Source organism: Mobula hypostoma, chromosome 3 (genome assembly GCF_963921235.1).
Source record: "Mobula hypostoma chromosome 3, sMobHyp1.1, whole genome shotgun sequence".
Classification (NCBI taxonomy): domain Eukaryota; kingdom Metazoa; phylum Chordata; class Chondrichthyes; order Myliobatiformes; family Myliobatidae; genus Mobula; species Mobula hypostoma.
This window is the reverse complement of record NC_086099.1, coordinates 220,431,608-220,458,922: the sequence shown is the minus strand read 5'-3', so window position 1 is coordinate 220,458,922 and position 27,315 is coordinate 220,431,608. Positions and strand designations below refer to the sequence as shown.

At 45.0% G+C, this 27,315-nt stretch overlaps 1 long non-coding RNA gene across 1 annotated transcript in view; it reads right to left on the bottom strand.

Annotated features, from left to right (window-relative positions):
* LOC134343671 (uncharacterized) overlaps positions 1 to 27,315 on the bottom strand; it is a 67,267-nt gene that overhangs the window by 18,840 nt on the left and 21,112 nt on the right. The window contains exon 2 of the long non-coding RNA XR_010017312.1: positions 4,054 to 4,238. This is a non-coding gene — a long non-coding RNA (uncharacterized LOC134343671). The remainder of the gene's footprint in view (positions 1 to 4,053; positions 4,239 to 27,315) is intronic.

Sequence of the window (27,315 nt, the reverse complement as noted above, 5' to 3'; positions counted from 1 at the left end):
GACGTGTGATATACACCGGCTGCTCCCATGGCTTCGCATGACCCTGATCGAGGGGGAGGGGGGGCTAAACAGGGGCTACACCGGGGCTACACCTTACCCCTGGGTGACCTGCAGGCTAGCGGAGGGAAGGAGCGCCTTACACCTCCTTTGGTAGAGACGTATCTCCAGCCCACCACCCAAAAAAAAAAGACAAAATTACAATGAATAGTAGTGGAGGGGAGCAGAATAATAAGGAGGAATGGTGAGGTAGTGTCCCTGGGTTCTGTAATCTGATGCCGGTGGGGTAGAAAGCGAGTGTGTGTCTTCACACTCCTGTACCTCCTCCTTGATGACAGAAATGAGCAGAGGGCACGTCCTGGGCGGTGAGGGCTCTTCACGAGGGGTGCTGCCTTCCTGAGGGACTGCTTCTTGAAGCTATCCTCAGTGGTGGGGTGAGCTGCGCCTGGTGATGGAACCTGCTCTGTCTGCAGCCTTCTGCATTCTCTCGCCACTCTGCTGGCTGGAGCCTCTGCTCCAGGCAGAACGGTCCACCATGCGTCTACAGAAACTCGCAAGCCTTTGATGGCGTACCAGATCTACCGCTGCGAGCCGTCCCTGGTGTGCAGGGGGGTGCTGGAATCTCGGGAGAAGATGATGGGGGGTGTGGGAAGAATAAAAAATGGTATTAATCTAGGACTCATGCAAATGAGTAGTTGGTGGTCAGTGTGGACGATGGGCCGAAGGGCCTGTTTCAATGTTGTACCTCTCTAAGACTCCATGCTGTACCTCTCTACTTCCTCAAAGGTATTTGTGGATCAATAAATGCTGGCATTTTCATCAAGCCCCGTATCATTATGAACATGTGAGAGCTATATAATTCATGTTAATTTATGTTAACTTATGTTGATTTATTGAAATAACCTAGGAGTACAGGCCCTTTGGCTCACAAAGTTATGCTGACTGTTTAACCTACTCCTAGTTCAATTTAACCCTTCCCTCCCCCACATAGCCCTCCATTTTTCTATCATCCATGTGACTATCTGCTGTAATCACTTCTTAAATGTCCCTAATGCATCTGCCTCGGCCCCCACCCCAGGCAGCACCCACAACTCTTTGTAAAAAAATAAACTACCCCTGACATTCCACCTAACCTTCCTCCAATCACATTAAAACTATGCTCTTCATTATTCGCCATTTCCACCCTAGGAAAAAGTCTGTCGCTGTCCACTCTGTCTGTGCCTCTTGTCATCTTGTACACCTTCATCACGTCACCTCTCATCCTCCTTCGCTGCCAAAGAGAAAACCCCTAGCTCGTTCAGCCTTTCTTCATAATACATAATCATTAAACCAGGCAGCTTCGTGATAAATCTTCTCTCTATAGCTTCCACATCCTGCCTATAATGAAGTGACCAGAACAGATCACAATATTCTAAGTGTGGTCTAACAGGGTTTTATAGAGCTGCAACATTAACTAGCAGCTCTTGAACTCAATCCCCAACAATTGAAGGACAATATGCCATACACTTTCTTAACCATCCTATCAACTTGTGCTGCTGTTTTGAGGATCTGTGGATGTGGACCACAAGATCCCTCTATCCCTCCACAATGCTAGAATGCTACCATTAACCCTGTATTTCCCTTTAAATTTAACCTCCAAAGTGAATCACTTGACACTTTTTCAGGTTGAACTCCATCTGCCACTTCTCAATCCAGATCTCCATCTTGTCAATGTCCCGTTGTAACCTCCAACAACCTTCTACACGATCCTAAACAGCACCAACCTTTGTGTTGTCTGCAAACTTACAAACCCACCATTCCACTTCCTTGTGTAAGTCATTTATAAAATCCACAAGGATCAGGGCTCCCAGAACATATCCCTCTGCCACGCCATTGATTGTCGATCTCCAGGCAGAATGCACTCCATCCACTACCACTCTCCGACTTGTGGGCAAGCCGATTCTGAATCCACACCGCCAAGTTTCCCTGGCTCCCAATCCTCCTGGCTCTCCGAATGAGCCTACCATAGGGAACCTTGCCAAGCACCTTACCAAAATCCATTTACACCACATCGACTGCTCTATCTTCATCAATTTGTTTCGTCACTTCCTTGAAGTATTCAATCAGGCTCACGAGGCATGATCTGCTCCTCACAAAGCCATGCTGGCTTCCCTAACCAGACTATAATTCTCCAAGTACTCATAAATCCTGTCTCGAAGAATCCTCTGCAATAGTTTGACCATCAGTGATGGAATATCACTGGTCTCTAATTCTCAGGGTCATCCCTACTACCCTTCTTGAAGGAAATAACTTGGGGAGTATCCTGTCCATCCTCAGGGATTTATCTATCCGAATGTTTCTCAAAAGTTCCAGCACATCTTCTTTAAGTTAGGTGTTTATTCTTTGGCGCGTAGAAGGTTGAGGGGAGACTTGATAGAGGTGTTTAAAATTATGAGGGGGATTGATAGAGTTGACGTGGATAGGCTTTTTCCATTGAGAGTGGGGAAGATGAAAAAAGAGGACATGAGTTGAGAGTTAATGGGCAAAAGTTTAGGGGTAACATGAGGGGGAACTTCTTTACTCAGAGAGTGGTGGCTGTGTGGAACGAGCTTCCAGCAGAAGTGGTTGAGGCAGGTTCGATGTTATCGTTTAAAGTTAAATTGGATAGATATATGGACAGGAAAGGAATGGAGGGTTATGGGCTGAGTGCAGGTCGGTGGGACTAGGTGAGAGTAAGAGTTCAGCATGGACTAGAAGGGCCGAGATGGCCTGTTTCTGTGCTATAATTGTTATATGGTTATATGGTTAATGTTGGAGTATTGAATTGAATTGACTTTATCACTTACATCCTTCATATATATGAGGAGTCAAAATTTTTACATTACATCTCCATCTAAGTGTGCAATGTGCAATTTTTCATAATTTATAATAAATAGTATGTACAACAGGACAGTCGATATAGTATAGAAACTCAACACCTTCTTTGGCCGGTTTGAGATTAACAACAATGTGAGGAGTGCAAGAATCCTGGACATAGAGGGTGAACATGTTCTTACACTGAGCACACATGATGTAGAGGGTCAATCCACGAAAAGCTGCAGGCCCAGATGGAGTTCCAGGACGGGTACTTAAAGACTGTGCTGAACAACTGGCTAATGTATTCATGAGAATTTTCAATCTGTCTCTATCTCAGGCAATGGTCCCCAAGTGCCTGAAGTCAGCCATCATAGTGGCTGTCCCGAAGAAAACAAACACCAACAATTTGAATGACTATTGTCCGGTTGTCCTCACACCAACAATAATGAAGTGCTTTGAGAGATTGGTCCTCTCCCACATTAAAGTCACTATCCCTGCTACACTGGACTCACACCAGTTTGCCTATAAAGCAAACAGGTCCGCGGAGAGTGCCATCTCATTAGCTCTTCACACTGTCCTGACGCACCTGGAGGGGGAGAGCACATACATGAGGATGTTCTTTGTTAATTATAGCTCTGTTTTTAATACTGTCATCTCCAGCAAGCTCATCTCTAACTCCACTAGCGAGGCCTCAGCTCATCACTCTGCAACTGGGTCCTGAATTTCTTGTCAGAGCGCTCACAGGCAGTGAGACTGGGCCCTCATCTGTCCTCCACTACTATCCCGAACACTGGTACACCACAAGGTTGTGTATTGAGTCCCATACTCTACTCCCTCTTCACTTACGACTGTGTACCTGCACTTAGCACCAATACCATCGTCAAATTCGCAGACGACACAACAGTGATCGGGTTGATCTCCAACAGAGACGAGTCAGCGTACAGAGCAGAGGTACAGAACTTAGTGAGCTGGTGCTCAGAGAACAACCTGTCTCTTAATACAGCAAAGACTAAGGAGTTGATTATCAATTTTGGAAAGTCATGGAATGACGAGTACACTCCAGTCTACATTAAACGGAGACATTGTGGAGAGAGCATCCAGTTTCAGGTTTCTGGGAATATATATCTCAGAAGACCTTACATGGTCCACTAACACCACTAGTGGTTAAGAAAGCACAGCAACGCTTGTGTTTCCTCAGGACGCTGAAGAAAGCTGGCCTACCTGAACAGATGCTGGTGACCTTTTACCGCTGCACCATAGAGAGCATCTTAACGTACTGCACCTCTGTGTGGCATCTCAGTTGTACAGCAGCTGATGGGAAAGCACTTCAGCGGGTCGTCTCTAGTGTACAGAAGATCATCGGGACACAACTCCCAGCCCTGGAGGACACCTATAGCTCTCGCTGCCTAAGGAAAGATACAAGCATCTGTAAGGACAATACACACCCATGCAATCATCTGTTTGAACTTCTTCCATCTGGCAGATGTTATAAGATTTTCTATGCCCACACCTCCAGACTGAAAAATAGCTTTTTCCCCAGAGCTATAATTGCTGTGAACCAATCGATCAAGCGTTATCCATAAATGTGTTATATTGCTACTTTAATACTGGTTTTATGGTTGCTGGTTGTACTGGCTGGTTACTTGATTTTATTTATTGTTTGTTTATTTTATTTGTTGTTTTATAGCATTGAGAATGAGAGTTGCAAACTCATTTTCGCTGTATTGGTGCATGACAAATTGTACTGCGCAATGACAATAAAGATATTTCATTTCATTTCAAATACAATTGTATCAGTGTGAATGAATCAGTCTGTTGGTCTGGTGGAAGAAGCTGTCCCGGAGCCTGTTGGTCCTGGCTTTTATGTTGCAGTATCGTTTCCCGATGGTAGCAGCTAGAACAGTTTGTGGTTGGGGTGACTCGGATCCCCAATGATCCTTCGGGCCCTTTTTTCACACCTGTCTTTGTAAACGTCCTGAACCATGGGAAGTTCATAACTACAGATGCACTGGCCTGTCTGCACCACTCTCTGCAGAGTCCTACGATTAAAGGAGGTACAGTTCCCACACCAGGCAGTGGTGCAACCAGTCAGGATGTTCTCAATTGTGCCCCTGTAGAAAGTTCTTAGGATTTGGGGGCCCACACCAAACTTACTCAACCGTCTGAGGTGAAAGAGGTGCTGTTGTGCTTTTTTCACCACACAGCTGGTGTGTACAGACCACGTGAGATCCTCGGTGATGTGTATGCTGTGGAACTTAAAACTGTTTACCCTCCCAACCCCAGATCCATTGATGTCAATAGGGGCTAGCCTATTTCCATTCCTCCTGTAGTCCACAACCAGCTCCTTTGTTTTTGCGACATTGAGGGAAGAGGTTATTTTCTTGACACCACTGTATCAGGGTGATGACTTCTTCTCTGTAGGCTGCCTCATTATTATTTGAGATAAGGCCAATCAATGTAGTATCATCAGCAAATTTAATTAGCAGATTGGATCTGTGGGTGGCAACACAGTCATGGGTATACAGAGAGTAAAAAAGGGGCTTAGTACACAGCCCTGAGGGGCACCTGTGCTGAGGGTCAGAGGGGCAAAGGTGAGGGAGCCCACTCTTACCACCTGTTGGCGATCTGACAGGAAGTCCAGGATCCAGCTACACAAGTCAGGGTCAAGGCTGAGGGTCTCTGAGCTTCTTGTCGAGCCTGGAGGGAATTATGGTGTTGAATGCTGAACTGTAGTCCAAGAACAGCATTCTCACGTAAGCATCCTTCTTCTCCAGATGTGGACGGTGTGTAGAGCTGTGGCTATTGCGTCACCTGTCGATTTGTTGTGTCAGTAGGTGAACTGTAGGGATCCAGTGTGGGTGGTAGCAAGCTGCAGGTGTAGTCCTTGACCGGCCTCCCAAAGCATTTGCTTATTATTGAGGTGAGTGCAACAGGACACCAGTCGTTCAGACATGTTACCTTGGTCTTTTTAGGTACAGGGACAATGGTGGATGTTTTGAAGCAGGAGGGCACTCTACACTGGGAGAAGGAGAGATTAAAAATGTCTGTAAACACACCTGCTGTAGGATGCCATCCAGTCCCACAGCCTTGCAGCTGTCCACTCGCTGGAAACGCCTGCATACTTCAGCATCAGGGATGAGCAAGGTGCAGGTCTCTTTGGCTGCTCTTCTCGGGGGCTCAGTGTTGGTGATATCGAACCGAGCATAAGAGAAGTTCTATTGCAGGAAAGTAACATCCATCATCAGGGACCCCCACCACCCAGGACACGCTCACTTCTCACTGCTGCCATCAGGAAGAAGGTACAGGAGCCTCCGGACTCACACCACCAGGTTCAGGAACAGTTACTACCCCTCATCCACCAGGCTCTGAAAACTTCACTCAACTTCACTTGCCCCATCACTGAACTGTTCCCACAACCTACAGACTCACTTTCAGATTCGTCATCTCATGTTCTCGATATTTATTGTTTATTCATTTATTATTATTATTTCTTTATTCCCCTTTTGTATTTGTGCGGTCTATTGTCTTCTCAACACTGGTGTTTGTCCATCCTGTAGGAAGTTGATTGTATTGTGTTTCTTAGATTTACTGTGTATTCCCACAAGAAAACAAATCTCAGGGTTGTCTATGGCAACAGGAGTGTATTTTAATAATAAATTTACTTTGAAGATCTTACAGCATTTTAGCCTGTTCTGCACCGGTGTTAATTTATGCCGTGTTAATAGTTAGCTCATGTAGCTTCTGACCTGTGCTGCTGCCGCAGGAAGCTACATTTCTTGGCATTTACTCCCTGACTATATATACCCAGTGATGTTTAGTTGAAAACAAAATAATCAGCTGAGATACTGAGCACAGGAGGAGGCACTGCGTGACGAGCTTCCAACAACTGAACTTCTCATTGAGAAAAGTAAATTCGCTCCTTTATTACAAAATCAGCAAAGACGAATGATCTTAAAGCAATAAAAAAACTAACGAAACTAAATTAGCGATAACTCAAAATAGGAGTAATTAACATCAGATTAGTGTAATTAAACATAATTAGTGAAGATCGTAAATGTGCGAATAACAAAATAAACAAAAACGTGGAGAACAAAAAGGAAATCGTTCCCCTCTTGCCTCTCGCTCTCAATAAGACTAAACTAACCAACTAAGGCAAAGCGAGAATGCGTAACTATGCTCATTTGCTTCTGCCAAGCCTCAATCCACGTGACAAATTATCCATAATGAACGCACAACACTCAATACAATACAGGCAGACAGAGAATAGATTCATGGCGATAAAGTTGAAGGTGACACTTGAACCTGGGGGATGCCAATGGAACTACCTTCCATTTACGTATACTGTAACAGACCCTTCCGACACAGTGAGACCGCGCCACCCAATTACACCCATGTGACCAATGAACCGACTGACCCCTACGCTTTGGAATGTGGGAGGAAACCAGAGCACCTGGAGAAAATCCACACGGTTGCGGGGAGGATGTACAAACTACTTTCAGATGGCGACGGGAATTGAACTCAGGCTGCTAGCGCTGTAAAAGCCTTACTCTGAACGCTAGACTGCCCTGCCACCCGTGTTCTTCCCTGTCCTGAGTGACCGGCGCCTGATTTTGATCGTCGGTTCGGTGGCAGGAAGCACAGCATGACGGTCCAGGGCTGCTTCTCAGACCAGAGGCCTGTGTCTAGTGGAGGGCCGTAGTGACAACTGCTGGGACTGTTACGTTTTATAACTTCAAAACATCAAACTAATTGAAAAGAAGACGCGGGAGTCCAAAATCCAGGTCTAACTTCATGTTTACTTTAACCGAGGCACACATGTGTCACATGGTGGCGTGATGATGTATGTAATTCACATATTTATACATATGTAGCCCCCCCGGCCACCCTCAGGGTCGCTCGGCTCGCTGTCGTCTAGGGAAACAGCCTCGGCCCCGGCAAACTGGGTAATTAGTTTGTGTGGATGCTGTGTGATGTACCCCACCCTGCCCAAATAACAGACAATACACCAGATACGATTAAATGATTTACAGTTTATAGATATTACTGGAACTATATAATTAATAGAGAATAAAATATAAAAGGAAAATAAAAGGCGCCACACTTATCAAAGTTCAATCTCTTCGTGTACGAACAGTTGGAGCTCAGGACCCTTCTTCTTCACCCTGCGACCCCTCGGACCACCTCGACTGGCCGCCTGGGACCAACGACGGTGGTCGACCAGACGCTCCACACGAGTCCGTCTCCGTCTCCTCGCTGAACGCCCTACTCAGGATCTGACCCCTTTAGCGGACATCACAGCACCTGGTCCATTCTCTGTCTCTCTCCCGCCTTCTGCCCCAAAACCCCGCGCATACAGTATCTTCAAATACACCAAAACCATAACAACTATCCCAATTTGTTCATAACATCTTCTTATCAGTAACGTGATTCAACAAACTGCTAGCGGGAAGAACTTTCTCAGCATTTAACATAACAAAGAAGCATTCCTAAGTATAACATAACAAAGAAGCCATTTTAATTGGCCTCCGCAGTAACATAAAAGACGAAACCCCCTTACACATATAACCCGTAATGAGTTATTTAAATGAACAAGAACGCTTAGTCTACACACACACACACACACACACACACACACACACGAACAGTATATATAGGTTGATTAAGCATTCTTATTTGTTATATATATATATACAAGATTGCTCAAATATATTGAAATATGAAATACACGACAGGGACTTTGTTGTTTGTAATTTATATTTATTTAGAGATACGGCACAGAAACAGGCCCTTCGGCCTAACGAGCCTGGGCTGTCCAGTTGCACTCATGTGCTCAATTAACCCACAAACCTGTTTGCCTTCAGAATATGCAGATGAAGGAAGCCCACCCAGTCACGGGGAGAACGTACAAACTCCTTACAGACAGTGGTCAGAACTGAACCCGGGTTGCTAGTACTGGGATAGCTTTGCGCGATCATGTCGCTGTTTATCATAGGGAGGTTTAACATCTGGGAAGTGCAGGCTGTGAGACAGTGGGGACTGCTTATTAAACAACCAGTTTGAAAGCTCTCAAGCATTATTGGGGAGTTTATTAACTTCGCTCAGAGCAGCTGGTATCAGTCGCTCATAGGATTTCAGCGTGAACATTTAGTCGGGGCTGGGTTCAAATTCATGCATTGCTGAAAATAGCTTAGCAAAAGCATTGAAATGTAACTCATGAAATATAACAAAAATGATCTCAATACACTAAGTGAATAAAACATTCCAAATAATCACTGTCTTTTATGGAGCCGTCAGTACAGGAACAAATCTCTCTACATATACTGCATGATACTGAAATTATCTTAGGGTTTAATAAATTAACTCTCTCAGGAGTTGAATCAGGAAGTGCTGGCAATGCTCAGCAGGTCAGGCAGCATCTGTGGAGAGGGAAGCAGTTCAGATTTCAGATCCCTTCCCCAGAGAGTGCAGGACCAGAAACAGTCATTCTCTCTCCACAGATGCTGCCTGACCTGCTGAGATTTTCCAGCATTTTAGATTCATGAAGTGATAGAGTACTACAGCACAGAAACAGGCCTTTCTGCCCATCTGGTCCATGCTGAACTATTACTCTGCTGAGCCATTTAAACTGACTGGTCCCATCGACCTACACCCAGACCATAGCCCTCCATACCTCTCCTATTCATGTACCTGTCCAAATTTCTCTTAAACATCGAAATCAAACTCCCATTTACCACTTCCAATGGCAGCTCGTTCCACACTCTCACCTCCCTCTGAGTGAAGAGTTTCCCCTCATGTTTCCTTTAAACATTTCACTTTTCACCCTTAACACATGACCTCTAGTTCTAGTCTCACCCAACCTCAGTGGTAAAGGCCTGCTTGCATTTCCCTACCTATGCCTCGAACAATTTTATATACCCCTATCAAATACCCCCCATCATTTTGAAATTTTACAATCTTTCCTCAGATCTCAGCTCCATCAAACCCGATGGGCCAAATGGCCTAATTCTGCTCCTATATCTTTTGGTCTCTAATGGTTCACGTTACAGCTTCCTCTACTATCAGAAAGCATTATTTAAAGCCCCTTGTCACCTCCAACTCTTGCCTCTCTGCCTCTGTCACTATCTCAACTCTCCCTCCTCCAGGTCGGCATGGACTAGATGGGCCAAGGGGCCTTATTCAGTGCCGTAGTACACCTTGACTCTATCACAGTATGAACACAGGTCCTTCAGTCCAACAAGCCCATGACAACTGTTGCCTACCAGAGCTTGTTCCTGTTGCCTGCATTCGGCCCATATCCCTCTAAACAGCTCCTATCTATGTACCTGTCCAAATGTCTATTTCCCTGTTAGGTAGCTCCAGTGATCTAGCCGTTCACCCCTTCGAGACCTGTTGGCTCACGTCAGCATGATTCAAGTGTGCAGGAGTGTAGGAAGCTGTAGAGAGGAGTAGTGGATTCTGCCCGGTACATCGCAGGCGCAGTTCTCCCCCACTACCGGCTGTATCTGCAAGACGTGTTGCCTCAAGAAGGCAACATCCATCATCGAAGCTTTGCGCTATCCAGGCCATGCCAGTTTCTCACCGCTTCAGGAAGCCTGATGTCCCACACCACCAGCTACGTCCCTTCAACCATTCCGTTCTTGAACCGACCAGCACGACCCGAATCGCTACCTTAGCATAGTTACACTATGAGCACTTTGATCACTTTGTACTAAAACTGATTTTTTTTGTTCTAATTATGTTACTTCTTTGTATACGAGGGACGATTGATAAGTTTGTGGCATAAGGTAGAAGTAGGTGAGTTATTAACTTCAAGCTTTCTACATGATCCCTCAAAGAGTTGAACTATACGTGCATGTAACGAGAGCTGTATAACTCATCTCCTTCTCCCTTAGGCCACGAACTTATCAGTCACCCCTGCTGTGGACACTTTCTGGAGGTCCAATATCCGTATGCTCCATGACCGCTGGACTAGTGTGTAAATGTAGGAGGGGACTATGTTGAAAAATAAATGTGCTAGGTTTTCTAAAATTGACTCCTTCTTCCATAGGCCACGAACTTATCAATCACCCCTCGTTAAAAAAAGTGTACATAATGTGTGCATAAATAGAAGGCAAGACAATGCCTCTACTTTCTTAGACGTTTGCATAGATTTGGCATGCGGCCAAAAACTTAGACAGACTTCTCTAGATGCACAGTGGACAGCATTCTGACTGGTTGCATCATGGCCCTGGTATGGAAAGATCAATGCCCAGGAAAGCATCATCCACCATCAAGGAGCCCCAGCATCCAGTCCAAGCTCTCTTCTCACTACTACCATCGTGCAGGAGGTACAGGAGACCCAGGTCCCGTCCCACACCACTAGGTTCAGGAACAGTGCTTACCCTACAACCATCAGGCTCCTGAACTGCCGTCAATAACTTCACTCACCTCAACTCTGAGCTAATTCCACAACCGACAACTCACTTTCAAGGACTCTGCAAACTCTACAACTTATGTTATCTTCATAGTATTATTTACATATACATGGGGTTATTTGAGTTACTGTCGCCTTCCCGTCAGTTTCAACCAGTCTGACTATTCTCCTCTGACACATCTCATTAACAAGGCGTTTCCATCCCCGGAACTGTCGCTCACTGGATGTTTTTGTTTGTTTTTGCACCAACTGAGAGCATCCTGACTGGCTGCACCACTGCCTGGTATGGGAACTGTACTTCCCTCAATCGCAGAGAGTGGTGCAGACAGCCCAGCACATCTGTATACATGAACTTTTCACTATTCAGTACATTTACAGGGACAGGTGTGTAAAAAGAGCCCGAAGGATCATTGGGAACCTGAGTTACCCCAACTACAAACTGTTCCAGTTGCTACCATCCGGAAAACGGTACCGCAGCATAAACGCCAGGACCAATAGGCTCCAGGACAGCTTCTTCCACCAGACCATCAGACTGATTAATTCACACTGACACAATTGTATTTCTATGCTATATTGACTGTCCGGTTGTACATACTATTTATTACAAATTATTATGATTGCACATTTAGATGGAGATGTAACGTAAAGATTTTTACTCCTCCTGTATGTGAAGGATGTAAGTAGTAAAGTTATTTCAATTCAGTTCATTCTCTGTAAACTCTAAGAGACTGTTGTGCATGAAGATCCCAGGAGATCAGCAGTTTCTGAGATACTCCAACCACCCCATCTGGCACCAACGATCATTCCAGGGTCAAAGTCACTTAGATCACATTTCCTCCCCATTGTGATATTTGGTCTGAACAACAACTGAACCTCTTGACCATGTCTGCATGCTTTTATGCATTGAGTTGCTGTCTTGTGATTGGCTGATTAGATATTTGCGTAAATGAGCATGTGTACAGGTGTACCTAATTAGTTTGCCACTGAATATGTATATCGTTTGAAAAGAAATTTATTTTGACTCCAACATTGAGTTTAATTTTTGAGAATAAGTCTATGTGCTTGTGATGGTGCTGCTGCAAATTTCTCATTACAACTGTGAACACACGGACTTGTGCATATGACAAAGAACTCAACTTTGACCTTGACATCAATTCCCCTCCCTCCTTCCTTGTTGCCAAAGGGTTTTGGTCCGAAACGTCGACTGTACTCTTTTCCTAGATGCTGCCTGGCCTGCTGGGTTCCTCCAGCATTTGGCGTGTGTTGCCCGGATATCCAGCATCTGCAGATCTTCTCTTGTTGGTTCTCATTATTTGCTTCCCCTCTTCTTGCAGTACTTATTTAATTTAATACTACATACCAACCAAGCCCAGCCCCTGGCCTTATGTGTGCGTGGCTTAGCGACTAAGCCCGGTGGAACCATTTCTACTGGCAGGAGAAGAGGCAAAGGCAGGTTGCTGGCACCTTAAAACTAGTTGCTTTGGGCAGATGGGACTCGTTGGACATGGTTGGCTGCTCATTTAGGAAAAAGTAAACTCTGATCTCAAACCTCTGCTGCCTTAAGGCTAATCCCACTCACCGGGAAGGTTTTGAGAGTAAACTCTGAGGGAAAAACTCCGGAGCTGGAGTCCCAAAGACAGTTTAACGTTGAGTCCTACGCTGACTGGCATCTCCTGCGACACTGCTGGTGCCAAACTCTATCGGTCTCTGCCGTTCCTTTGGATTCATCAGTTGCGTGGAGAGGAGTTGTCCTACTTGGGCAACTGTTTGCTCTCCATATCGTACTGCCCAGGCTTTCTAGAACAGCCAGGACTCAACATCCAAGGTCGACCCTGACCACTGGAGGCCTTCCTTCATTATACATATACTGCTCACTGTAATCAATAGTTGTTGTGTACAGCAAGTTTCCTGACAAATGCCAGTGATAGTAAACCGGACTCAGATTCTGAGACTGGCCTTTCGGCCCACTGAATCCATGCCGATCATAAACCATCCATTTACACAAATCCCTAATCACTCCCATTTTTTTATTGTCCCCACAATCTCATCATCTGGGACAACTTACAGCGGTCATCTCCCCCTCACATTTTTCATAACCTTCTCCCAGATTCTGCACGCTAGAGGCAATTTACAAGTGCAAAGTTCAAAGAAAATTTACTATCAAATTACATGCAGTATTGTGCAAAAGTCTTGGGTGTATACACGCACACACACACATATATATATATATATAGAGAGAGAGAGAGAGAGAGAGAGAGAGAGAGAGAGAGAGAGAGAGAGAGAGAGAGAGAGAGAGAGAGAGAGAGAGAGAGAGAGAGTGTGTGTGTGAGTGAGTGAGTGTGGACACGTGGCCAAGTGGTTAAGGCATTGGACTAGCGACCTGAAGGTTGTGAGTTCGAGCCCCAGCCGAGGGAACATGTTGTGTCTTTGAGCAAGGCACTTAATCACACATTGCTCTGCGACAACACTGGTGCCAAGCTGAATGGGTCCTAATGCCCTTCCCTTGGACAACATTGATGTCGTGGAAAGGAGACTTGCAGCATGGGCAACTGCTGGTCTTCCATACAACCTTGCCCAGGCCTGCGCCCTGGAGAGTGAAGACTTTCCAGGCGCAGATCCATGGTCTCGCAAGACTAACAGATGCCTTTACTTTACATATATATATTTAGCTAGGGTGCCTAGGACTTTTGCACAGTACAGTAGATGTCAATGTAGAGTGGAGAGCGAGTTTGTAAATTTGGTGGGAGCAGAGGATGTTTGGAATGGCGAGGGTGGAGCGCTGAGGGAGGGATGTGGGACAGGTTGTAGACAAGAACTGCCAGGGGAGGGGGGTGGAGGTAGGCCATACTGAGCCCTGAGACACCAGGCAAGGTCATTAGATTCCAAACAATAGGTTTTATTGATCATTACAGAATGTCTCGCTGGTGCTTCCCACTCCCTCCCCCTTTTTCCAAACACGATTCCCCTCTCCCCAACCCTTTCCCACTCTCAGTCCACCAGGGAGACCCATATCAGAATCAGGTTTATCATCACTCACATATGTCATGAAATTTGTTTCTTTTTGCAGCAGCAATACAGGGTAATACATAAAATTACTGCAGTGCAGTGCAAAAGTCTTCTGCGCCCTAGCGCGCGCTCTCTCTCTCTCTCTCTCTCTATATATATATATATACACACGTGCTTAAGACTTTTGCATAGTACTGTATATGTCACCATATACTGCCTGAGATTTCACTTTCAGAGTAGAACACTGACATACAATAGAATCAATGAAATGAGCTTCCAGCAGAAGTGGTTGAGGCAGGTTCGATATTATCATTTAAAGTTAAATTGGATAGATATATGGACAGGAAAGGAATGGAGGGTTATGGGCTGAGTGCAGGTTGGTGGGATTAGGTGGGAGTAAGCGGTCGGCATGGACTAGAAGGGCCGAGATGGCCTGTTTCCATGCTGTAATTGTTATATGGTTATATGGTTAAAAGTTACACACAAAGACTGACAAACAACCAGAAGAAGACAACATATGCAAATACAAAAGATATATGGAAATAATAAATAGATAGATTAGTAAATAAATAAATAATACTGAGGAGATGAGTCCTTGAAAGTGAGTCTGTAGGATGTGGATTCAGTTCAGTGTCGAGGTGAGTAAAGTTATCCGCACAGGTTCAGGAGCCTGATGGTTGTAGGGTGATGACTATTCACCTCAACCTCCTTGCCAATGGTAGCTGTGAGAAGAGAGGACAGGCTGGGTAGTGGGGGTCCTTGACGATAGATGCTGCTCAGCCTAGCAAGCCGCATGTCTTTGGGCTGTGGGAAGAAATCGGAGCACCCGGGAAACCCCACTCACTCGCAGGGAGAATGCACAGTCTGCAGACAGGCAGTGCCTGAGGTCAGGATCGAACCCAGGGCTCTGGCGCTGACAGGCAACAGGACCAAGCACCACGCTACGGCCCCACCCTGCACTGCAGAGGTGAAGCTAACCTCTATCATCTGAATGGCAGCGTGAAAGGAAATCTGTTTTACCGGCCCTGACAAACTCTGTGTTTCTTCGGAAATGTTTAGAAACAGCAAACGGAATATTTTTAGCATAATTTCTTTGCCAGAAGGATTATGCAAGTGGAATTTCACATTATATTGATTGCTTTTGGCATGCTAATCAACCTTTTTGGGCTATGACTGAACCAATTTAGTTATGTAAACTTAGAACATAGAACAGTGCAGCAGAGTGCAGGCCCTTTGGCCCATTAATGTTGTGCCAACCTTCTAATCTACTCCAAGATCAATCAAACCTTTCCTCCCACACAGCCCTCCAGCTTTCTATCATCCGCGTGCCTATCTACGAGTCTCCCTAAGGGTCTGCCTCTAGCACCACCTCAGCTGGCTCTCTGTGTGTAAAGAACCCACCTCTGGCATCCCCCAGATACTTCCCAACAATTACCTTAAAACTATGCTCTGTCACGTTGCAAGGTCTAATGCTAATCCCTGATACTTTGTTTATATTTTAAAATATATTAAAATATTTTCAATGCAGTAGGGAGAAGTGGATTGTCGTTCAAAGTAATTACTTTACCCACCGCTTTCTGTGTAAAAAAAAAACTACCTCTGACAACTCACTTGTATTTCTTCCAATCATCGCCAAATTCTGCCCCCTTTTATAATCTATTTCTGCCCTGGAATGGCATCTCTGGCTGTCCGCTTGATCTATGCCTCTAACCGTCCTATGTCCAGGCTAAGTTTGAAAATTCCTCAACTTTATTGCTTTCAATGTGCTTTTCCCCCCTCCTTCCTTCCTTAGTACACTCCAGCCCTGCAACCTTTCAAGAACTGTGCACATCTCTAATTCTGGCCCCTTTTATCACTCCTAAGTGAGTGGACATTCCCCTGCAGAGATAAGAAGAGTGAGTGTTGACAGATTCAAGTGGAAATTCCTTGGATTTCTTTCTGAAGGTGATGAAGAATATACGACAATGGAGGTAGAGTGGAGTTGGTATATTATTGCCAAATGTACCAAGATACAGTGAAAAGCTTTCTGTTTGCCTGCCGTCCACACAGATCAATCCATACATACGCACATCGAGGTATTACAATGAGAACAAAACAGAACGCAGAATGAAGTGTTACAGTTACAGAGAAAGTGCAGCGAAGAAAACAATAACGGCCACGGCAAGGAAGATTGAGAAATCAGGTTCAGTTTTATTAGAACGTAAGACCAGGATTGAGCCATTTGGCCCATCGAGTCTGCTCCACCATTTTATCATGGCTGATCCATTTCCTCCTCAGCCCCAATCTCCTGCCTTCTCCTCATGTCCCTTCATTCACCTGACTAGTCAAGAACCTATCAATCTCTGCCTGAAATATACCCAATAACTTGGCCTCCACAGCCACCTATGGCAACAAATTCCACACATTCACCACTCTCTGGCTGACGAAATTCCACCTCATCTCCATTCTAAAGGAACGTCCCTCTATTCTGAGGCTGTGCCCTCTGGTCTTAGACTCTCCCTCCATGGGAAGCATCCTCTCCACATCCACTCTATCAAGGCCTTTCAACATTCGGCAGGTTTCAAAGAGATCCCCACTTCATTCCTAGGAATTCCCAGTGCATACAGGCCCAGAGCCATCAAACGCTCCTCAAATGATACGCCATTTAATCCCGGAAACATCCTCGTGAACCTCCTTTTCGTATAAGAGGTCCATTCAAGAGCATTATAACAGCAAGATGGAAACTGTCCTTCAGCTTAGCTACATATCTCTCAGGCTTTCGTAACTTCTTTTTGATTTATTTACTTAGCCCTATCCATTTGGAAGAGGGAGAAGAGAGGAGAAAAGATTAAAGATTAGCTTTATTTGTCACATGTCCATCAAAACATTTAGTGAAATGTGTTGTTTGCGCCAAATCAAATCAGTGAAGACTGTGCAGGGGGCAGCCCACACGTGTCGTCACACCTCCGGCACCAACATAGCGTGACTAACCCTAACCTGTACGTCTCCGGAATGTGGAATGCCCAGGCAGGGAGGGGCCCTTGGTTATGTTGACTGCTTTACAGCTCAGTGAGAAGAGTAGACTGAGTCCATGGAAGGGAGGCTGTTTTCCATGATAGACTGGGCTATGTTCAGAATGCTCTGCAATTTCCTGCAGTCTTGCCACACCAAGCCACGATGCATCCAGGTAGGATGTTTCCTTGGCTGAACCTGCAAAAACTGGAGAGGACTTTGGAAGGAACTCGTGTCTTATATGCTCAGCTGCCAAGTTTACCTGAGTTTATCACAGACAAATTAACGGTTCAATAGTTCAATTTAATATCAGAGAATGTATACAGTATACAACCTGAAATCCTTACTCTTCACAGACATCCATGAAACAGAGGGAAAAGAACCCAAAGAATGAATGACAGAAAACTGCTAGAACCCTAAAGCCCCTTTCCCCTCCCACACACAAGCAGCAACCCTCCCCCCCTCACTCCCTGAATTTGTTCCTGCAGAGCACATCAGCCCCCACCCACCAAGCAAGAGCAAAGCCCCAGAGACCCGATGTATAGACTATCAAAAACTACCGTCCATCCTAGCACCCCGACATCTCAACAGGCCCTCTCTCACAGCGAGAGAAGAGGCCAACGGGTCTCTGTTTTGATGTTATGATCTGCAGTGTTGCTTATTTCGAGTTCCCCCGACTCGAGAGGCAGAAAACTCAGTCTCGATCAGTTTAGTTGCTATGTAACTCCAATATCATGGCCTGCGATATGGTAGGAAACAAACTAATCTAATGAGACAGTGCGAGGTACAATTGAAAAATGAATTACTTTGAAAAATCATTCATTTCCCCTTATCGCAAAGAAAACATTTTAATATATTTTCCAATAAGCAAAGTGTTCTGGATTAACATTAAACCCTGCAACATGAGAGGACATAACTATAAGGTGATTGGAGATGTCAGAGGTAGGTTGGGTGTGGTGGGAAACACACTGGTGACATTTAAGAGACTCTACGATAGATTGAATGAAGATTGCAATTGCCATTACAATGAAAGCACGGCAGAAGCCTCTATTTTCTTAAAAGTTTGGAAAGATTCTGCATGTCATCTAAAACTTTGATGAACTTCTATAGATGCACAGTGGAGGGTATCCTGACTGGTTGCATCGCAGCCTGGAATGGAAACACCATGCTCAGGAACTGAAATAGTAGCAGATACAGCCCAGACCATCACGATTAAAGCTCTCCTCCCCTGTGAGCACATCTAGATGGAGGGCTGTAGCAAAGCAACTTCCATCATCAGGGACCCCCACCACCCAGGGCATGCTCTCTTCTCTCTTTTGCCATCAGGAATGTACGGGAGCCTCAGACTCCACATAACCAGGTTCAGGAAGTTATTACTCTTCAATCATCAGGCTCTTGAACCAGAGAGGATAACTTCACTCACCCCAAGATAAAACTGTTCCCACAACCTATAGAGTTATTTTCAAGGACTTTTCATTTCATGTTCTCAATATTTATTGCTTATTTATTTATATTTCTTCTTATATTTTTGCAGTTTGGTCTTTTTACACCTGGTTGTCTGTCTGCCTTGTGTGTGTTTTTTCACAAATTCTATTGTGTTTCTTTGTATTTACTCTGAATGCTTGCAAGACAATGAATCTCGGGGTTGTATATGGTGACATATATGTACTTTGATAATACATTTATGCTGAATTTTGAAGTTTGAACTTTGAAAGAAAAATGGAGGGCGACATGGGAGGAAAGGATTAGAATGATTTTAGAGTAAGTGTGGATCGAAGGCCTGAACTGTGCTGTACTGTTCTATATTCTCTGTACGCTCTATGATCGACTCAGGCAGAAACAATACATTGAAATATTCTTCACCATCTCCTTAGATGAAGAATTGTCCCTTTCAATGTAAACAGCAGAGTTCAGGGTTAAAGCACAGAACAGAGAACAGTAGCACACAGGCCCACAACAATGAGCCAATCTAATTAAACTAGTAACTAAACACCTAACTTAACTAATCCTTTCTGCCAACACAATCAAGTCAGGTTTATTGCCCTATAACTATATACAAGTATACTGTCAAACGAGACAATGTTTCTCTGGATCAGGACTGTAGTACACATAACATACAATAATTTATGAAATCTACAGATGGTTTACACATAAATAAACAAAGTGCATAAATTAAAAATTGAAAGCTACAGAACAGATTAACCAGTGACTCTTTGAATGCGATGAGAAATGGGGATTGCTCCTCACCGCCACTTACGCGTGGGAGGGGGGAGCTGGGGAGGACTTGGGGTTCTCACGTTTAACTGTCGTTCATTCTATGGGGCACTCCTCTGTTTTTGTGGATGTTTGTGAAGAAAAATCATTTCAGGATGTATATTGTATCCATTTCTCTGACATTAAATGAACCTTTGAATATGTCCATATTTATGGGAGGAGAAGATGGCGGCGTGACGGCAGTGCGCGGGGCCTCTCCGGTGATGAATATCTGTTATCTGTCAAGTAGGGGACCGTGCACAATTCTGATTTGATGGAGACAGACGTGAGAGTACGGAGGAACATCTGGAAAACTTCTGAAATGCCCACTTCGCTGCAGCTGCTACTGTGTGGTAACCGGAATCTCTGGAGCAGAAGGCCCCGAAATCCTCAGCTTTGCTTGTTTCAGCGGCCGGGGCAGGGTCGGAGGGGCTCGGCAGAGGATGTCGTTCGGGAGGCTGTATCGGAGAGGCTGGTCAGAGGCTCGAAGTTTTCGGACGGATGGACTCAGTGTCGGCTGTGGTCGTCTGCTTCCAGGGCATCGGCAAGTTGACAGTGCCTGGAGGTTTACGGCAGGGAGTTTCTCCCTTTTGCCGCCTGCTATCGGGGACTCGGGAGTCAATCGACTCGGGAACTTTGAGACTTTCTTTTACCGTGCCCATGGTTTGTTCTTCATCAAATTATGGTATTGCTTTGCACTGCTGTAATTATATGTTATAATTATGTGGTTCTGTCAGTGTTAGTCTTTGGTTTGTCCTGTTTTCTGTGATATCACTCCGGAGAAACATTGCATTATTTCTTAATGCATGTATGCATTTCTAAATGACAATAAAAGAGGACTGATTGTTCTCATAATCTAATCTAATCTAATTCCTCCATTCTCAGCACATTTAAGTGCCTATCTAAGGGCACTTAAAAACCTCTATATCATATCTGCTTCCACTGCCACCTCTGGCCGTGCATTCCAGGCATCCGCCACTCTCTGTGTGAAAAACACCTCCTCCACACATTTCCTTTCAACTTTCCCCTTATTATCCTAATTAAGTCCCCCCCCGCCATGTGTTAGACACTTTAACACTAGGAAATAGGGTCTCTGTCCATACCTCTATCTGATCTATATCCTGCTCCTGAACCTCCACCCTGATGGTAGTAGTGAGAAGAGGGTGAGCTTCAGATGGTGAGGCTCCTTAGTGATGGATGCTGCCTTCCTGAGACACTGCCCTTCGGAGATCTCCTCAACGTGGGGGAGGCTAGAGCCCACGATGGAGCTGGACGATTCGACAGCTCTCCGCAGTTTTTTTCCCGATCCACTGCACGGCGCTGCATACCTGGCACTGATGCAACCAGTCATGTTACATCTGTAGAAATCTGGTGACATACCAAGTCCCCTCAAGAACCGAATGCAATACAGCTGTTGGCGTGTCTTCTTCGTGGTTGTGTCAATATGTCGAGCCAGGCTAGATCCTCTGAGAGTTTGAAGTCCAGAAGAGTAAAGTTGCTTACCCGTTCTACCACTGATCGCACAATGAGGGTGGTGTCTGTTCTCCGGACTTCCCTTTCCTGAAGTCAAAAATCAGTTCATTGTTCTTGGTGAAGTTGAGAGCAAGGTTGTTGTTATGACAACGCTCAACCAGCCAGTCTATCTCACTCCTGTACACCTTCAAAATTCTGGGCTATAAACAAGAATACATTGACAGCAAGACCATAAGACTATAAGACATAGGAGCAGAATTAGACCATTCGGTCCATCGGGTCTGCTGTGCCATTTCATCATGGCTGATCTATTTCCCTTTCAACTCTATTCTCCCGCCTTCTCCCCAGAGCCTTTCACACCCTGACTAATCAAGAACCTGTCAATCTCTGTATTAAATGCATCCAGTGACTGGGTCTCCACAGACACCTATGGCAATGAATTCTACAGATTTAACACCATCTGGCTAAAGAAATTCTCCCTCATCTCTGTTCTAAATGATCATCCTTCAGTTTTGAGGCTGTGCCCCCTGGTCCTAGATTCCCCCACCAAAGGAAACATCCTCTTCACATCCACTCTATTTAAACCTTTCAACATTTGATAGGTTTCATGAGATCTCCGCTCATCGTTCTAAACTCCAGTGAGTACAGGTGCAGAGCCTTCACACACTCCTCATATAACAAGCCTTTCATACCCGGAATCATTCTTGTGATCCTCCCCTGAACCCTCTCCTATGTCAGCACATCCTTTCTTAAATAAAGAGCACAAAACTCCTCCCAATACTCACAGGTGAGGCCTCACCAGTGCCTTATACAGGCTCAGCATTACATCCTTGCTTTTATATTCTAGTCCTCTTGAAATGAATGCTAACATTGCATTCACCCTCCTCACCATTGATTCAACCTGCAAATTAACCTCAAACAAGAGAAGTTCTGCAGATGCTGGAAATCCAAGCAACACGCACCCAAATGCTGGAGGAACTCAACGGGCCAGGCAGCATCTATGGAAAAGAGTACCGTTGACATTTCAGGCCAAAACCCTTCATCAGGACCCATCGTCATGAAGTCCTGATTCAGCTAGCCATGCTAGTATCTTTCCTGTAACACCATGGGCTCTTACCTTGTTTAGCAGCTTCGTTTGGCAGTTTAAGGTAAGGATGAAAATGAAGATGAAGATAAAGCTTAGTTTTATTTGTCACATGTCCATGGAAACAACAAAAAATAATGAAATTATTTAAAAATATATAAATAAACAATGAGGAAGGGTTAATTAGCAATCTTGTCATGAGAGGCCCCTTGGGTAAGAGTGACCATAATATGGTGGAATTCTTGATTAAGATGGAGAGTGACATAGTTAATTCAGAAACTAAGGTTCTGAACTTAAAGAGGGGTAACTTTGAAGGTATGAGACGTGAATTAGCTAAGATAGACTGGCAAATGACACTTAAAGGATTGACGGTGGATATGCAATGGCAAGCATTTAAAGGTTGCATGGATGAACTACAACAATTGTTCATCCCAGTTTGGCAAAAGAATAAATCAAGGAAGGTAGTGCACCCTTGGCTGACAAGAGAAATTAGGGATAGTATCAATTCCAAAGAAGAAGCATACAAATTAGCCAGAAAAAGTGGCTCACCTGAGGACTGGGAGAAATTCAGAGTCCAGCAGAGGAGGACAAAGGGCTTAATTAGAAAAGGGAAAAAAGATTATGAGAGAAAGCTGGCAGGGAACAAAACTGACTGTAAAAGCTTTTATAGATATGTGAAAAGAAAAAGATTGGTTAAGACAAATGTAGGTCCCTTACAGTTAGAAACAGGAGAATTGATCATAGGGAACAAGGACATGGCAGACCAATTGAATAACTACTTTGGTTCTGTCTTCACTAAGGAGGACATAAATAATCTTCCAGAAATAGTAGGGGACCGAGGGTCCAGTGAGATGGAGGAACTGAGGGAAATACATGTTAGTAGGGAAGTGGTGTTAGGTAAATTGAAGGGATTGAAGGCAGATAAATCCCCAGGGCCAGATGGTCTGCATCCCAGAGTGCTTAAGGAAGTGGCCCAAGAAATAGTGGATGCATTAATGATAATTTTTCAAAACTCGTTAGATTCTAGACTAGTTCCTGAGGATTGGAGGGTGGCTAATGTAACCCTGCTTTTTAAAAAAGGAGGAAGAGAGAAACCGGGGAATTATAGACCGGTTAGCCTAACATCGGTGGTGGGGAAACTGCTGGAGTCAGTTATCAAAGATGTGATAACAGCACATTTGGAAAGCGGTGAAATGATCGGATAAAGTCAGCATGGATTTGTGAAAGGAAGATCATGTCTGACGAATCTCATAGAATTTTTTGAGGATGTAACTAGTAGAGTGGATAGGGGAGAACCAGTGGATGTGGTATATTTGGATTTTCAAAAGGCTTTTGACAAGGTCCCACACAGGAGATTAGTGTGCAAACTTAAAGCACACGGTATTGGGGTTATGGAATTGATGTGGATAGAGAATTGGTTGGCAGACAGGAAGCAAAGAGTGGGAATAAACGGGACCTTTTCAGAATGGCAGGCAGTGACTAGTGGGGTACTGCACGGCTCAGTGCTGGGACCCCAGTTGTTTACAATATGTATTAATGACTTAGACGAGGGAATTAAATGCAGCATCTCCAAGTTTGCGGATGACACGAAGCTGGGCTGCAGTGTTAGCTGTGAGGAGGATGCTAAGAGGACGCAGGGTGACTTGGATAGGTTAGGTGAGTGGGAAAATTCATGGCAGATGCAATTTAATGTGGATAAATGTGAGGTTATCCACTTTGGTGGCAAGAACAGGAAAACAGATTATTATCTGAATGGTGGCCGATTAGGAAAAGAGGAGGTGCAACAAGACCTGGGTGTCATTGTACACCAGTCATTGAAAGTGGGCATGCAGGTACAGCAGGCGGTGAAAAAGGCGAATGGTATGCTGGCATTTATAGCGAGAGGATTCGAGTACAGGAGCAGGGAGGTACTACTGCAGTTGTACAAGGCCTTGGTGAGACCACACCCGGAGTATTGTCTGCAGTTTTGATCCCCTAATCTGAGGAAAGACATCCTTGCCATAGAGGGAGTACAAAGAAGGTTCACCAGATTGATTCCTGGGATGGCAGGACTTTCATATGATGAAAGATTGGATCGACTAGGCTTATACTCTCTGGAATTTAGAAGATTGAGTGGGGATCTGATTGAAACGCATAAAATTCTAAAAGGATTGGACAGGCTAGATGTAGGAAGATTGATCCCGATGTTGGGGAAGTCCAGAACGAGGGGTCACAGTTTGAGGATGAAGGGGAAGCCTTTTAGGACCGAGATTAGAAAAAACTTCTTCACACAGAGAGTGGTGAATCTGTGGAATTCTCTGCCACAGGAAACAGTTGAGGCCAGTTCATTGGCTATGTTTAAGAGGGAGTTAGATATGGCCCTTGTGGCTAAAGGGATCAGGGGGTATGGAGAGAAGGCAGGTACAGGGTTCTGAGTTGGATGATCAGCCATGATCGTACTGAATGGCAGTGCAGGCTCAAAGGGCCGAATGGCCTACTCCTGCACCTATTTTCTATGTTTCTAAATGTGTTGTTTGTGTCAACAACCAACACAGTCTGAGGATTGTGCTGGGAGCAGCCATAAGTGCCATGCTTCCATTGCCAACACAGCATGCGCATGCTCACTAACCCCAGCCTGTATGTTTTCGGCCTGTGGGAGGAAACCAGAGCACCCAGAGGAAACCCATACGGTCATGGGGAGAACGTAGAAACTCCTTACAGATGGCGAGGGAGATTGAGCCCCGATCAGAGATTGTCGTTACTGTAGAACGTTGTGCTAGCCGCTACATTGCCGTGGCCACCCTAGAAAGCAGCCATGCACAATCTTCCCAGAGGGGAGGTCATCATCGTCGTCATGATGTGCCATGTTGCGTGACGTGGGCGATCATATTCAATCCATCACCATGACTGTTCTCAGCAAGTTTTTCCACTGAAGTGGTTTGTCACCCCAGCCATTATCAATACTCTTCACGGATTGTCTGCCTGTTGTCAGTGGTCACATATTCAGGACTTGTGATCTGCACCGGCTGCTCGTACGACCATCCACCACCTGCTCCCATGGCTTCACGTCACCCTGATCAGCAGGCGCTACACCTCGCCCAAGGGTGACCTGCAAGCTAACGGAGGGAAGGAGCACTTTACACCTCCATTGTATCTCCTCCCCGCCACTCAAAGACAGGAGGTAGCTCTGGGTTTGTTACTGAACCGAATCTGCAATGACAGGGCCCATATTCAGTGACTATTTGGAGTTCGGGGATTCAGGCATTAGTTACCATGCCACATTCTCGGCTGTTCAGTGATCTTTCGGTCAAGATAGTATCGAGCTGAAATCTCCGTCAACTTGTTGGCTCAGAGTTAATTTTTTTTTTAAAGTTTGCAGGGTTGGTTTTGAGAATAAAGAGGGCATGTAGGGGTCACATTAGGGGTTGAGGACAGGGATAAGGTGGAGTTCAACGTTCAGATTCCAAATTTCAAAGTACATGTACAGTATGTCACCACATACTACCCTGAGATTCATTTTCTTACAGGTCAAAGCAAACTGCCTGACCAGCTCTGTACATTGACCCTCACCAACACCAGGCACTGTGGATGCAGAGTGTACCGTCTACAACCCCTCTTCATCTGAACCTCCACGTCCTCCGGCCTCTCTTACTTTGGACGAGCAAGGGTAGGCGTGAAGGGACACAGGCCAAACACAGAGAAACAGGGGCCAGCTTAGAAAAGAACAGAAGACCATAAGAGATAGGAACAGAATTGAGCCATTCTTGGGAACAAAGAAGTACAATAAAATCAATAGAAAACTACACACAAAAAAAGAATAACAAACAACCAACGTGCAAAAGAAGACAAGCTGTGCAAAATAAATAAATACTAAGAGCATGAGATGTAGAGTACTGGAAAGTGATTGAAGGTCGGATTAGGGTTTAGGGACAGGACGTGGAGGAGTTAGACATCTGGTTCAAGTCTAGACCTCCACACTCCACGTTCAAAATCCAGTGACAGGGACGTGGGATGAAGGGGACCTGGAGTCTAGGTACACGGTGCTGGTTGTTCGCATAGGTGACACATTTCACTCAAAATGCTGGAGAAACTCAGCTGGTCAGGCAGCATCAATGGAAATGAATAAACAGTTAACATTTCAGGCTGAGACCCTTCATCTGGACTGGAAAGGAAAGAGTTTCAAAGAAGGGTCTCGGCCCGAAATGTCAACTTTTTATTCCTTTCAATAGATGCTGCCTGACCTGCTGAGTTCCTCCGGCATTTTGTGTGTGTCGCTCTGGATTTCCAGCACCTGCAGAATCTCTTGTGTTTGTGACATACTTCACTGTATGTTTTGATATACATGAGATAAACAAAGCAATGTGAATCTGTACCTCAATATCAAATGGTACAGGATCCCGTTAATAAGGAAACTGATTATTTGTGTTCAGTAGTTAAATGTAGAAGTGAAATCCATCAAGAAAGGAAGGGGCTGTTTAGTTCCCTCTGGTCAGGCTATCTTAGTGACAAAGCTAAACTGCTCTTAGCTTTGTGCATGGCCTGATAGAAGGCAGAGAGTTGGTATAAATGGGTGTTTCTCCGGTTGGCAGTCTGTGGTGAGTGGGGTACCACAGGGGTTGGTGCTGGGCCCACAGCTGTTTACCATTTACATTGATGATTTGGAAGAGGGGACTGAGTGTAGTGTAGCAAAATTTGCTGATGACACTGGCTTTGGAGGCAGTGCAGAGGAGGTTCACCAGGTTGATTCCAGGGATGAAGGGGTTACCCTATGAGGAGAGATGGAGTCGCCTGGGACTATACTCTCTGGAGTTCAGAAGAATGAGAGGGGATCTTATAGAAACATACAAAATTTTGAAAGGGATAGATAAGATAGAAGTAGGAAAGTTGTTTCCATTGGTAGGTGAGACTAGAACTAGGGGACATTGCCTCAAGATTCAGGGGAGAAGATTTGGGACAGAGATGAGGAGAAACTATTTTTCCCAGAGAGTGGTGAATCTGTGGAATTTTCTGCCCGGGGAAGCAGTTGAGGCTTCTTCACTAAATATATTTAAGAAACAGTTAGATAGGTTTTTACATAGTAAGGGAATTAAGGGTTATGGAGAAAAGGCAGGTAGATGGAGCTGAGTTTACCGACAGATCAGCCATGATCTTATTGAATGGCGGGGCAGGCTCGATGGGCCGGATGGCCTACTCCTGCTCCTATTTCTTATGTTCTTCTGTTCTTATGTAGAATGAGGGTGGTGGTGGGGTGACCCAATCGAATATTGAAAGGCCTAGACAGAGT